Source organism: Oncorhynchus gorbuscha, linkage group LG21 (genome assembly GCF_021184085.1).
Source record: "Oncorhynchus gorbuscha isolate QuinsamMale2020 ecotype Even-year linkage group LG21, OgorEven_v1.0, whole genome shotgun sequence".
Taxonomy (NCBI): domain Eukaryota; kingdom Metazoa; phylum Chordata; class Actinopteri; order Salmoniformes; family Salmonidae; genus Oncorhynchus; species Oncorhynchus gorbuscha.
The window spans coordinates 43,492,427-43,505,667 of NC_060193.1; the positions used below are offsets into that span (position 1 = coordinate 43,492,427).

Sequence of the window (13,241 nt, forward strand, 5' to 3'; positions counted from 1 at the left end):
AAGCTGGTGAATTTGGGTGTCAACTCTCTACTGATCAAGTGAATTAATAGTTTCCTTGTGAACCGTACTCAACAAGTGAAGTTTAAATCTGTCATCTCTACACCTAGAATGGTAAATACAGCAGCCCGTCAAGTTTGCGTACTTTCACCGATACTGTACACAAACGATTGTCAAACCTCTGACGCAGCCCACACATTTTTTTAATATGCAGATGACATCGCTGTTGTGAGTTTCCTCCACTCAGACCAAGCCTCTCTTCAAGGTTTTGACAGAGAAACAGCTCAATTCATCCAGTGGTGTGCAGATAACTTTCTTGAAATTAACGTTAAGAAAACAAAGAGATGGAAATTGATTTCCGAAGGAACAAAACTCCACTACCTCCTACGAAGATCAATGGGAAATCAGTCGATAAGAGTGACCACATAAGTACCGAGGAATCGAAATAGACAAGCTGAAATCCAATGACTGTGCCTTTGCAAAGATAGTTTTTTATTTTAATTTTATGCAAACTGAACCATTTTAAATGTTGACCACCATATCTTACAAATGTTCTATAAATCTGTCCTGCAGAGTGTGCTGTCCTTTGGTCTGATATGTGTGTTTGGAAACATGTAATTTGTATAGATCAAGAATCAACCACCAACCTGTACACAAAACTCATCCTCATAAAACAGCATTTTACAGGACAGTACTAATCCCATTCACTCAAAATTCAGTCACAGCAGCAGCCGGACAAGGAGAAAGAGACTTCTTCAAAAGAAAATCAAAACAGAAAGATATGGGGAATCTTCTATTCCAACAGCCAATAGTCTGTTGATCCCTTGAGTACACAACATATTGCAATTTTATTGAAATGTGTAGCTAGTGCACTTTGAATGAATTATATTGTTTTATGTACGTCTTTTTAGGCACCTGACCAAATTAATTTCCCCCTGGTGAGATAATAAAGTTGATCTGAATGAGTAAATGCCACAGGCAGTGACTAAGTCCAATTCATATTCTAGACAACATAATTTCAGTTTCACATTACATTTCTTCCTCTATAAGTGACGTTTCACCCTTCTCTCCCCATCCAAGAGCAAACATGGCTTCTAAAAATCTCTGGCATTCCAAGCAGTGGGGAAGAGGGTGGGTTTCAAACGTGTTGAATGCTGTGGAGTGTGGGAAAACAATATCACTATGTATCCATACAAACACATGTGTTTGTCAACTCCTCTTTAAAGGAAAAAAGCCTATATAATTATATGACCCACTGGCAGTAATTACAAGGTTAACCAAATTTACAAAGTTATCTGAATTTATTATGGCAACATGCAAATCTGCAAACTCCTGAAAACATCTATGCAACCAGACAATGTGAAATATTAGGTATAAAGGCTTCAAATTGGAAGTACACAGAGACATTTTATGAGATTAGCATGGAATGACGTTTCGATCTTTGCATGTCATAAAAGATACGTCAAATAACACAATTTGACACACCAAATAAACTTGTTGACCAATCAGGACCTGAATATGACTGCACGTCACATAATAATTTAACACGTTCATAATTGTTTTATGTCGTTATTACAACATCACTTGTATTTTATATGTCACAGCGATTCACCGACACGTGCTATGGTGCTGGTAAAGTTGTCTCTTGCACCTGCCGCACGAGACAGACACACTTCCCTCAAACTCTGGGACAGTACTGGTCAGAAAAAAAGCTAACTAGCTGATGGATGCAAACAATGTTCTCCCCCAAAACATTGCAATTCTACATCAGTTTAAGTAGCTATAGTTAGCCAGCTAACTTAAAATACCCCTAATTTATAAGACAGTTATTGGATTTTGTTGATGATCGTTGGACCCAGTCAAGCCACACTAGCGAGATTAAGCTAGCTCGCTGCTTATAACTAGTTTGGTGCAACAGTGCTAGGTAGCTGACTAGCTTGTTTAGTTTGTTAGCTAGCTAGTTATTTTCATGAACTGAAGTTCGATTTCAATAGAACAACAAGTGGCTGGCTAACTAATACATAGTCACATATATTCCTTAATCATTGCTAAGAATGTTGAAAATGATTGCAGTTTCTGATCATTTTTCCTGGCTGGTCGTATTGGTTCTAGATAAGTACCCATGCTAAAGCTACTTAGCTATCTACCCCAGAAGTTGCTAATAACATCTGTATCAAAGACATTTGTGATTGACTTTGTCATACTGCAAACCGAAGTCAACGCAGTAGGGAGACAGCCTACCTCCAGTTTCCAAACTGTTATCAACGGTGACAATATGCTTGATTATTATTCTGTATTTCGACTAGCTAGGATTAATCAGGTGAAACTGCTTGAGATGTGGTTGGCAGGCAGACAGAACCAGCAAGATCACCATCCTTTCTCCCCTGCCTCTGGGATAGTTGCATGTCGGGGGGAATTTTGGACAACCTAGCGAACATTTGTGATTTTGCTTGTTATTTTAAATGCTCACACATATGTTTTTCCATTCGGTCTAACACATAATGGCTTATTACCAACGCAGTATTGTAAACACATTGTGGCCGGTGTGTGTGTGTGCTTCTTTGTAGCCCAATTGTTTTTACAGTGCTCCTGACCTTAGTGGTGGCACTTGGCTTAGTTGCGCATGCAAATTCAGCACGCACAACATTGTTGTAATAGAAGTTGGCTATTTGGCACATCAAATTAAAAGCTTATTTGATGTTTCGTCTTTTTTGACACGCAAAGACCCAAACGGCGTCCATAAATACATGTTGAAGGTTGAGGAGTTTGGGGCAGTGTTGCCAACTCCTCAGTAAGGAAAGTAGCTATAGGCTGTCCTAAAAGTCGCTAAATGACATCACCTAATTTGCATTAATTGCCCATGTGCATGTAATTGTGATGGACGCCGTAGGAGGGAGGAATAACGTTGTGGGAGAGACAAAAAGTGAGTAAAAAAAACACCCTAAATATGTTTAGAACTACAAATGAACTTTCTTCTGTCGATTCTTGTTTTTTTATGTCACAATTCCAACCCTCCTTTATCCGGGCTTGGGACCGGAAAAAGTGACCAAAAAGAGACACTCCGGCGGAGTTACTTCGTTTTTTGAATGTAAGCCAGGGCGGGATCAGCCAGCGGTGGCTTCCCGCATGCGCAAACCATTTGGACCGGTCTGGACCCGGAGGGGTGAACATCTCCTGCTCTGATTACAGCTGGGAGGGGCTGCCTGTGAGTGCTTTGGGACGGGGGTGGGGCCCACGGCAGCACTTGCTGCCCGCACATCAGAGTCTCCAATAACACCAGAGAAAGTCGCTAGATTTGTCACTAGTCACTTGTTTGAAATGTGTTTTTTATTTTATTTCACCTTTATTTAACCAGGTAGGCAAGTTGAGAACAAGTTCTCATTTACAATTGCGACCCCTCGCTAGAGGGGTATGAATACTCGCTAAATTTAGCGACAAAAGTCGCTAAGTTGGCAACACTGGTTGGGGGCAGGCAATGCTCCATATGGTCAGTTTTGAAACTGAAATGATCGACAGCCAGGGCACTGACAACCCCCATCTGGTTTTCAATGTAATTGTTATTTGGGGGATGTGAGAAGATCTATCTTCTTTTCTCCAATGGTCATTTTGAGTTATGAATATACATTTAATACAAAAATTATTTAGGCTAGTACTTTGAAGGTATTTCTCTAAACTCTTCAGATACTACTGTAACTAGTTAGCTAAACAGTGTAGTTTGAGTCATGAATGCTGATTGGCTGAAACAGCATTCCAGCGGTGTGTATATCAGACAATATACCATGGGTATGACACAAACCTACCTGTTTACAGTTACATTTTGTTGATAACTGGCTTATAATAGCAATAGAGCACTGTAGAGGACTGCTAATTCTTATGTAGGTGACATTACTGCTATTGCATTGTTATAACTGAGACAACACATAGCAACGTATTTTCACAGTAAAACATGTTGGGTCCCCTACAGATAGCTCCCACACACACACACACATACACACACTAACTGCCGAGGACACACAGATAAGACATACACCCACACATTGGGAGGAAGAGACACAGCCTTGACTTGCAGACACAAGCACACACACACAATCTCCTTCCTAGCCGAACATTGTGTGACTGAGAACAGCCCGACGAGACCCGGAGGAACGACGGACGGCTCAACAGGACCAATCCAAGAAGACAACACCTCAACTGTGGCCAACCAAAAGACCGTGACTTCCAGACTCAACCTACTTTCTGTACTGTACATAACATGCTTGCAATCTGTTATCGGGGCTTCTTTCTGCTGGTTCCTTGTGAGCCAAATGAATGAGCCCGTATACGTTGTACCAGATATCTTTACTCTGAATAAACTGTCGCTTGTCACATAATTGACCACCTTGTTCGAATCGATCCTTGACCGACTCGCCCTATCTACATATCCCATTATCAACAGCACCTCGGGGGTTTGTGGTGTATGGCCAATATACCACTGCTAAGGGCTGTATCAAGTCACTCTTCTGTGCAGTGCATAAGAACAGCCCTTACTTATATTTAAGCAATAAGGCCCAAGGAGGTGTGGTATATGGCCAATATACCACACCTAAGGGCTGTTCTTAGCCACGAGGTGCCTTATTGCTATTATACTGAACAAAATTATAAAAGCAACCATTTCAAAGATTTGACTGAGTTATAGATCAGTAAGGAAATCAGTCAATTGAAATAAATGCATTAGGCGCAGATGCATATACAAATATGCATCTGTTGGTCACAGATAACTTAAAAAAAATAATAATAAGGGGCGTGGATCAGAAAGCCAGTCAGTATCTGGTGTGACACATGTCCTTTGTATTGACAGTCAGTATCAGTATCTGGCACGACACATGTTCTTTGTATTGAGTTGATCAGGCTATTGAGTGTGGCCTGTGGAATGTTGTGCCACTCCTCTTCAATGGCTGTGCAAAGTTGCTGGGTATTGGCGGGAACTGGAACATGCTGCCATACACATCGATCCAAACATGCTCAATTGGTGACAGGTCTTGTGAGTATGTAGGCCATGGAAGAAGTGGCACAACATGTGCACAACATTTTAAAGAAATAAGCTTTTTGTTCGTATAGAACATTTATGGGATCTTTTATTTCAGCTCATGAAACATGGGACCAACACTTAACATGTTTACGTTTCTATTTTTGTTCAGTGTATAAACTGTTTGCCAAAACAATTAGAACAGTAAACAAGTAATGTTTCATCATACCTGTTGTATATTGTCTGATATACCACAGCTTTCAGCCAATCAGCATCTGGGACCCAAACTACCTGGGGTGTATTCATTACTGCCCTTTTTGTCATCGTGCTAGCTGGCAGTAGCCACAGCAGGCATTATAGATTGGCACATTGTGGCTGTGGTAACTAGTAAAAATGGCCTATCTCGTAAAATTCAGGAAAACAAAACCTTAATTTAAGGTTATGGTTAGGCATAATGTTAGCAGTGTGGTTAGGGTTAGTTTTAAAATCTGATTTTAAGAAATTGTCGAAATAGGCGGGGTTTATGACTTTGTGGTTCAATAACACAAAGGAGCTGATTGGCTGACACTGCCATTCCAAAATTTTTGCGGTGGCTACTACAAGCTAGCATGAGGCCGAAAAAGTCTGTTTTCCTGGAAAACTAGCAGTATTTTAATATTTTCGATGGAGCAGTGTTGATAAAAGTAAAACCTGGAGTACAGAGGCATATCCCATCCCTGCATTACGGTATGTTTTACGACCCATATCTCGTGCCGGCTCCACTGTGTCTTAATGTAACCAGGATCGCATTCTGAACCCCAGTGCAGCTCAGTGTAAAACAAGGCATTCTGCCTTCTTCCTAATTTTGGAGTTACATTGTGTTGTTTAAGTGTTCCCTTCATTTTTGTGAGCAGTGTACATGGCCCTTATCTTTCATCAGTGGATTTATATATATATATATATATACGACCCCAGGAAACAAAGACATTCCATCGCATGAACACATACACCCAGCCATAGTAAACTGCCCCTCTACCTCACAAACCCCTGACACAAACATCTCCTTGTATAAACACACTTTTCCCCTTCTACTGGTCGGGTGCCCAGAACAGAAGACTGCTGTGCACCAATGTGGGCTCCTGCTTTTGGGACCAGTCAGAAGACCAACACGACAAGACTCTACCTACTTTATTCTATGTATAAAAATTAATGTAACCTTTGTATAAGCTCTCTTTTTCACCTGACTCCTTATCGAGTTATATGAACTAGATCCGTGCACATAAAACTGCGGGACAAGATATCTTTTGACTCATTAAAACTACCTTTTGTTACAACTGAAATCCACTCTGTCCAGCGCCCGTGATTTGGTCTCGACTCTCCAGTATTTAAACACTAACATCAGCGAGAAAGAATACTTCGAATAAAAGATACACTTACTGTAGCTGTTTTGCACAGATCCATACCAGCTTAGAGTGCCTCCATCCGAGGAAACTACACTTCCGCTACACTTCCTGAGTTATGCTTACACACAGTTGTTCAGAGCATGCTAGATAGCTTAACACAGGCGGTCGCCTCATCTTCCATATGTTTTCCGTAAACAAGCGCATTTTTTAATACAACAACATTTTGTTGTATTAAATAATTAGTCTATAAATGTGAAATACTTACAATTAAATTACATTTAAAATGCCTTACTAGGCTCAGTCTAGAGTCTGTTGCTTCAGGCTCGTGAGATGGTGCAGGCCAGCAGCGGAGAACACCCTCTCGGCGCAGTGTGGTGGCAGGACAACAACCTCTCCCTCAATGTGAGCAAGACAACGGAGCTGATTGTGGACAACAGGAAAAGGTCGGCCGAACAAGCCCCCATTAACATCGACGGGGCTGTAATGTAGCGGGTCGTGAGTTTCAAGTTCCTTGGTGTCCACATCACCAACGAACTATCATGGTCCAAACACATCAAGACAGTCGTAAAGAGGGCACGACAACACCTTTTCCCCCTCAGGAGACTTATAAGATTTGGGGAACAACTACTTCAAGGTCTCAGAGTGAGTGACGTCACTGATTTAAACGCTATTAGCGCGCACCACCGCTAACTAGCTAGCCATTTCACATCAGTTACACGTGGCAGGCTGACCACCTGTTACACAAGTGCAGCAAGGAGCCAAGTTAAGTTGCTAGCTAGCATTAAACTTATCTTATAAAAACAATCAATCTTCACATAATCACTAGTTAACTACACATGGTTGATGATATTACTAGTTTAACTAGCTTGTCCTCCGTTGCATATAATCGACGCGGTGCCTGTTAATTTATCATCGAATCACAGCCTACTTCAACTTCACCAAATGGGTGATGATTTAACAAAAGTGCATTTGCGAAAAAAGCACTGTTGTTGCACCAATGTACCTAACCGTAAACATCAATGCCTTTCTTAAAATCAATACACAAGTATATTTTTTTAACCCTGCAAGAACAGGGCTCTGTTCTTGGCCCTCTCCTATTCTCGCTATACACCAAGTCACTTGGCTCTGTCATAACCTCACAGGTCTCTCTTATCATTGCTATGCAGACGACACACAATTAATCTTCTCCTTTCCCCCTTCTGATGACCAGGTGGCGAATCGCATCTCTGCATGTCTGGCAGACATATCAGTGTGGATGACGGATCACCACCTCAAGCTGAACCTCGGCAAGACGGAGCTGCTCTTCCTCCCGGGGAAGGACTGCCCGTTCCATGATCTCGCCATCACGGTTGACAACTCCATTGTGTCCTCCTCCCAGAGCGCCAAGAACCTTGGCGTGATCCTGGACAACACCCTGTCGTTCTCAACTAACATCAAGGCGGTGGCCCGTTCCTGTAGGTTCATGCTCTACAACATCCGCAGAGTACGACCCTGCCTCACTCAGGAAGCGGCACAGGTCCTAATCCAGGCACTTGTCATCTCCCGTCTGGATTACTGCAACTCGCTGTTGGCTGGGCTCCCTGCCTGTGCCATTAAACCCCTTCAACTCATCCAGAACGCCGCAGCCCGTCTGGTGTTCAACCTTCCCAAGTTCTCTCACGTCACCCCGCTCCTCCGTTCTCTCCACTGGCTTCCAGTTGAAGCTCGCATCCGCTACAAGACCATGGTGCTTGCCTACGGAGCTGTGAGGGGAACGGCACCTCAGTACCTCCAGGCTCTGATCAGGCCCTACACCCAAACAAGGGCACTGCGTTCATCCACCTCTGGCCTGCTCGCCTCCCTACCACTGAGGAAGTACAGCTCCCGCTCAGCCCAGTCAAAACTGTTCGCTGCCCTGGCCCCCCAATGGTGGAACAAACTCCCTCACGACGCCAGGACAGCGGAGTCAATCACCACCTTCCGGAGACACCTGAAACCCCACCTCTTTAAGGAATACCTAGGATAGGTTAAGTAATCCCTCTCACCCCACCCCCCCTAAGTTTTAGATGCTCTATTGTTAAGTGACTGTCCCACTGGATGTCATAAGGTGAATGCACCAATTTGTAAGTCGCTCTGGATAAGAGCGTCTGCTAAATTACTTAAATGTAAATGTAAATATTAACTAGGGAAATTGTGTCACTTCTCTTGCGTTCAGTGCAAGCAGAGTCAGGGTGTATGCAGCAGTTTGGGCCGCCTTGCTCGTTGCGAACTGTGTGAAGACCATTTCTTCCTAACAAAGATCGTAATTAATTTGCCTGATTTTTACATAATTATGACATAATATTGGGGGTTGTACAATGTAACAGCAATATTTAGACTTAGGGTTGCCACCCGTTTGATAAAATACGCAACGGTTCCAGATTTCACTGAAAGAATAAACGTTTTGTTTTCAAAATGATCGTTTCCGGATTTTACCATATTAATGACCTACGGCTTGTATTTCTGTGTGTTTATTATATTAATTAAGTCTATGATTTGATATTCGATAGAGCAGTCTGACTGAGCGGTGGTAGGCAGCAGCAGGCTCGTAAGCATTCATTCAAACAGCACTTTCCTGCGTTTGCCAGCAGCTCTTCACAATGCTTGAAGCACCGCGCTGTTTATTACTTCAAGCCTATCAACTCCTGAGATTAGGCTGGCAATACTAAAGTGCCTATAAGAACATCCAATAGTCAAAGGTATATGAAATACAAATGGTATAGAGAGAAATAGTCCTATAATTCCTATAATAACTACAACATAAAACTTCTTAACTGGGAATAATGAAGACTTAAAAGGAACCACCAGCTTTCATATGTTGTCATGTTCTGAGCAAGGAACTTAAACGTTAGCTTTTTTACATGGCACATATTGCACTTTTACTTTATCCAACACTTGTGTTTTTGCATTATTTAAACCAAATTGAACATTTTTCCTTATGTGTTTGAGACTAAATTTACTTTATTTATGTATTATATTAAGTTAAAATAAAAGTGTTCATTCAGTATTGTTGTAATTGTCATTATTACAATTCAACAAAAAAAGAAACGGCCCTTTTCAGGATCCTGTCTTTCAAAGATAATTCGTAAAAATCCAAATAACTTAACAGATCTTCATAGTAAAGGGTTTAAACACTGTTTCCCATGCTTGTTCAATGAACCATAAAAAAATGTATGAACATGCACCTGTGGAACGGTCGTTAAGACACTAACAGCTTACCGATGGTAGGCAATTAAGGTCACAGTTATGAAAACTTAGGACACTAAAGAGGCCTTTCTATGGACTCTGAAAAACACCAAAAGAAAGATGCCCAGGGTCCCTGCTTATCTGCGTGAACATGCCTCAGGCATGCTGCAAGGAGGCATGAGGACTGCAGATGTGGACAGGGCAATAAATTGCAATGTATGTACTATAACACCTTGGTGGAAGAGTGGGGTAACATCTCACAGCAAGAACTGACAAATCTGGTGCAGTCCATGAGGAGATGCACTGCAGTATTTAATGCAGCTGGTGGCCATACCAGATACTGACTGTTACTTTTTTGACCCCCCCCCCTTTGTTCAGGGACACATTATTCAATTTATGTTAGTCAAATGTCTGTGGATCTTGTTCAGTTTATGTCTCAGTTGTTAAATCTTGTTATGTTCATACAAATATTTGCACAAAACCTCTTGGAACTACCCATCCCGGCTCTGGGAGAATTGTCATCAACTACACTAATTAGCATAGGTCCAAAAATATTACTAGAAAATATTAATATTATTGAAATCACAAGTGAAATATAGTGAAACAAAGCTTAGCCTTTTGTTAATCACCCTGTCACCTCAGATTTTGAAATTATGCTTTACAGCCAAAGCAAGACAAGCGTCTCTGTGTAAGTTTATCGATAGCCTAGCCTAGTATAGCATTATGTCCAGCTAGCAGCAGGAAGCTTGGTCACGAAAATCAGAAAAGCAATCAAATTAATTGTTTACCTTTGATGATCTTCAGATGTTTTCACTCACGAGACTACCAGTTAGACAGCAAATTTTCCTTTTGTTCCATAAAGATTATTTTTATACCCAAAATACCTCCGTTTGTTGGTCACGTTATGTTGAGAAATCCACCGGAAATAGAGGTCATGACAATGCTGAAAAAAATATCTTCTATTATAACCATAATATCGACAGAAACATGGCAAACGTTTTTTATAATCAATCCTCAAGGTGTTTTTCAAATATCTATTCGATAATATATCAACCGGGACAATTGGCTTTTCAGTATAGCGAGAGGAAAAATGACTACCTCTTGTCTTTTACTCAAGTATCCCTTTGAGAGCCCTCAGCTGGCCACTTACGCAATGTAGTCGTTTACGCTCATTCTTCAACATTAAGGCGTGAAACTATGTCAAAATTCTGTAGACACCTTAGGGAATACGTAGAAAAAGGAATCTGGTTGATATCCCTTTCAATGGTCAATAGGTATACATAGGAACACAACGGTTTCAAAATAAGAGGCACATCCTGATTGGATTTTCCTCAGGGTTTCACCTGCAATATCAGTTCTGTTAAATTTACAGACAATATTTTTACAGTTTTGGAAACTTTAGAGTGTTTTCTATCCTAGGCTGTCAATTATATGCATATTCTAGCACCTGGTCCTGAGAAATAGGCGGTTTACTTAGGGAACGATATTTTTCCAAAAATAAAAATAGTGGCCCCTAGTTTCAAGAGGTTAAGTTTGCTGAAAATAAATGCAGTTGACAGTGAGAGAACATTTCTTTTTTTGCTGAGTTATATATTTATATATATATAAATAACTCCAGAACCTATCCAGATTAATCAGGATCTGCTTTTTTTTGTTCCTCCAATAAATTTGTATCGGGCGTTAAAAAATCTGAATCGGTCGACCTCTACAAGACATGTCTGATTTGCGCCTGTCTGAGTGGACTAATCCATTGTGGATGCCGTGGGGGTGGTGCAGTCCATCACTAAGATGTGCTACTGAAATTGTATATGATTAGGGAATGGGAGATACCTAATCAGTTGTACAACTGAATCAGAGAGGTGCGGGGGGCTGCCATAATCGACATCCATGTCTTTGGGTTAACTGCTTTGCTAAGGGGGCAGAACGACAGATCAGGGATTCAATCCAGCAACCTTTCAGTTACTGGCCCAATGCTCTAACCACTAGGCTACCTTATATTATGTAAGAACAATGGTGCAACACTAATAAAAATAATATTATTTTATAACAAATGCACATTCTCCTGTGTTGGATAACAATCGCTGTCTGTGGTTCTGAAACGTCAGTGTGTTGTTGAATAGGTGCCTTTTCCTAGACAATGTTGCTATGTGCCTAATAGCAAAGTTAACCAGCATATTGGTGTTGAGCACAATGTGACTGAAATAGCAGTTAGGAGACGAGAACTGTTTTGTGCAAAACGCAAGGTAAGCCTACACAAAGCACAGCCTTTCTTTTAAGTGCTACTAAAATCCCTTATGGGAAAAATGAATGGTGGAAAAACAATTGGAAGCATTTCTTGTTTGACCTGGTACTCTATAGCAGCACACAAGTAGTTTACAAAAAAATGTAATAACAAAAACATGTTTTAAAAAAATAATACAAAAAACAAATACTAAAAATAAAAAATGTCAAAAAAGTAGCCTACAAATGCATGATGGGCAGGCACACCGACAGTGTTATTGCACAAAATGGTATGCACTATCATCTGAATGTGTAAAACAAAGGTTCAACATTCAGTTTCTACTATCATTTCTGTCAAGCCGTCTACGGGTACAGTTTGATGCATATGTTCAATAAATCCAATGTATGCGCCACACAGAACGTACTACAACAACTGCCTCTGCAACGCAATGCTGTAAGGCAAACGCAGCTTGCCATTGGAAATTAATGTACTTCTGGTACCAAAATGCAAAAACACCCAGTGTGATAGAGGCGTGAGCTCACGAAGTGAGCGCTACTGGAGAAGGCCGAAGCTCCAGACTTGGAAAACTCGTTCTGCGCTCCAGTCAAATTGGGCACGCTCCGCTCACATACTGTGGTCATACCTACCAAACCTGAGTCCAGACTGATATGCAGTGATATGTTAAATTAGGTGGCATGTTAGCTAGCTACTGCAGTGGTTTTACCTATCTAGTTAACCAGGGGTGTATTCATTACGGAAACCGTTTACCGTTTAACAACCAAACGGAAATGAGGCGGGATCTACCTGCATTTGTCCAATAGAAACTCTGGTTTAGGTTTTCCGTCTGAGTAAACGTTTTGCAACAGAAATATTATTTACACCTCTGCTAACTTGGATAGCATTTTAGCTAGCTAACGTTACCTGATTTCTGGATCCCGACGACGAGTAATGTTACCAAACAGGTCCAACGCGTTGGTTTTCAACTCAACACATAAATAACATTGGTGTCTTTGCACCACAGAGTCATAGACGCATTTATTTTTCAATATAAAGGTTTATCTTTTAGCTAGCTAGCTACATCCTTCTGTGAAACATGCAACTTCCTGTCTATCCAACCACAAACGCTGTCCCCCTGGAAACAATGCATAACAATAAAGAGTATCTATTATATTTCCAAGATAATCGAGTGACCGCTCTAACAATGGTAATACGTGTCCTCAAAGATGGAAGGCAGGCGGGAGGTGCCGAGATCAGGTGGGACCATTCTAGCCAATGAGAGGCCAGATACGCGTGTGCACAACAGTCACAACACCATAGACATAAATCGGATATAAAGTTGATGTTTTTTTCTACCGAAATGCTACGTGCATCCAATTATATCAGTGCACCCGTAACAACCTAACAATTGCCGAACTTATATTGGATGAAATAA

The 13,241-nt window shown here is 41.1% G+C and overlaps 1 protein-coding gene across 3 annotated transcripts in view; it reads right to left on the minus strand.

The window, feature by feature from the left end:
* Positions 1 to 12,936, minus strand: part of LOC124008142 (1-acyl-sn-glycerol-3-phosphate acyltransferase gamma-like) — a 31,017-nt gene extending 18,081 nt beyond the window's left edge. Inside the window, exon 1 of one of the 3 annotated variants that reach the window (XM_046319150.1) lies at positions 12,731 to 12,936. The gene's annotated coding sequence lies outside the window, so the exon portion shown is untranslated. Of the gene's footprint in view, positions 1 to 644; positions 767 to 6,418; positions 6,502 to 12,730 lie in introns of those variants that run through there. The other 2 variants (XM_046319151.1, XM_046319154.1) reach the window with 2 other exon arrangements.
* Between the last annotated feature and the right edge of the window lie 305 nt (positions 12,937 to 13,241).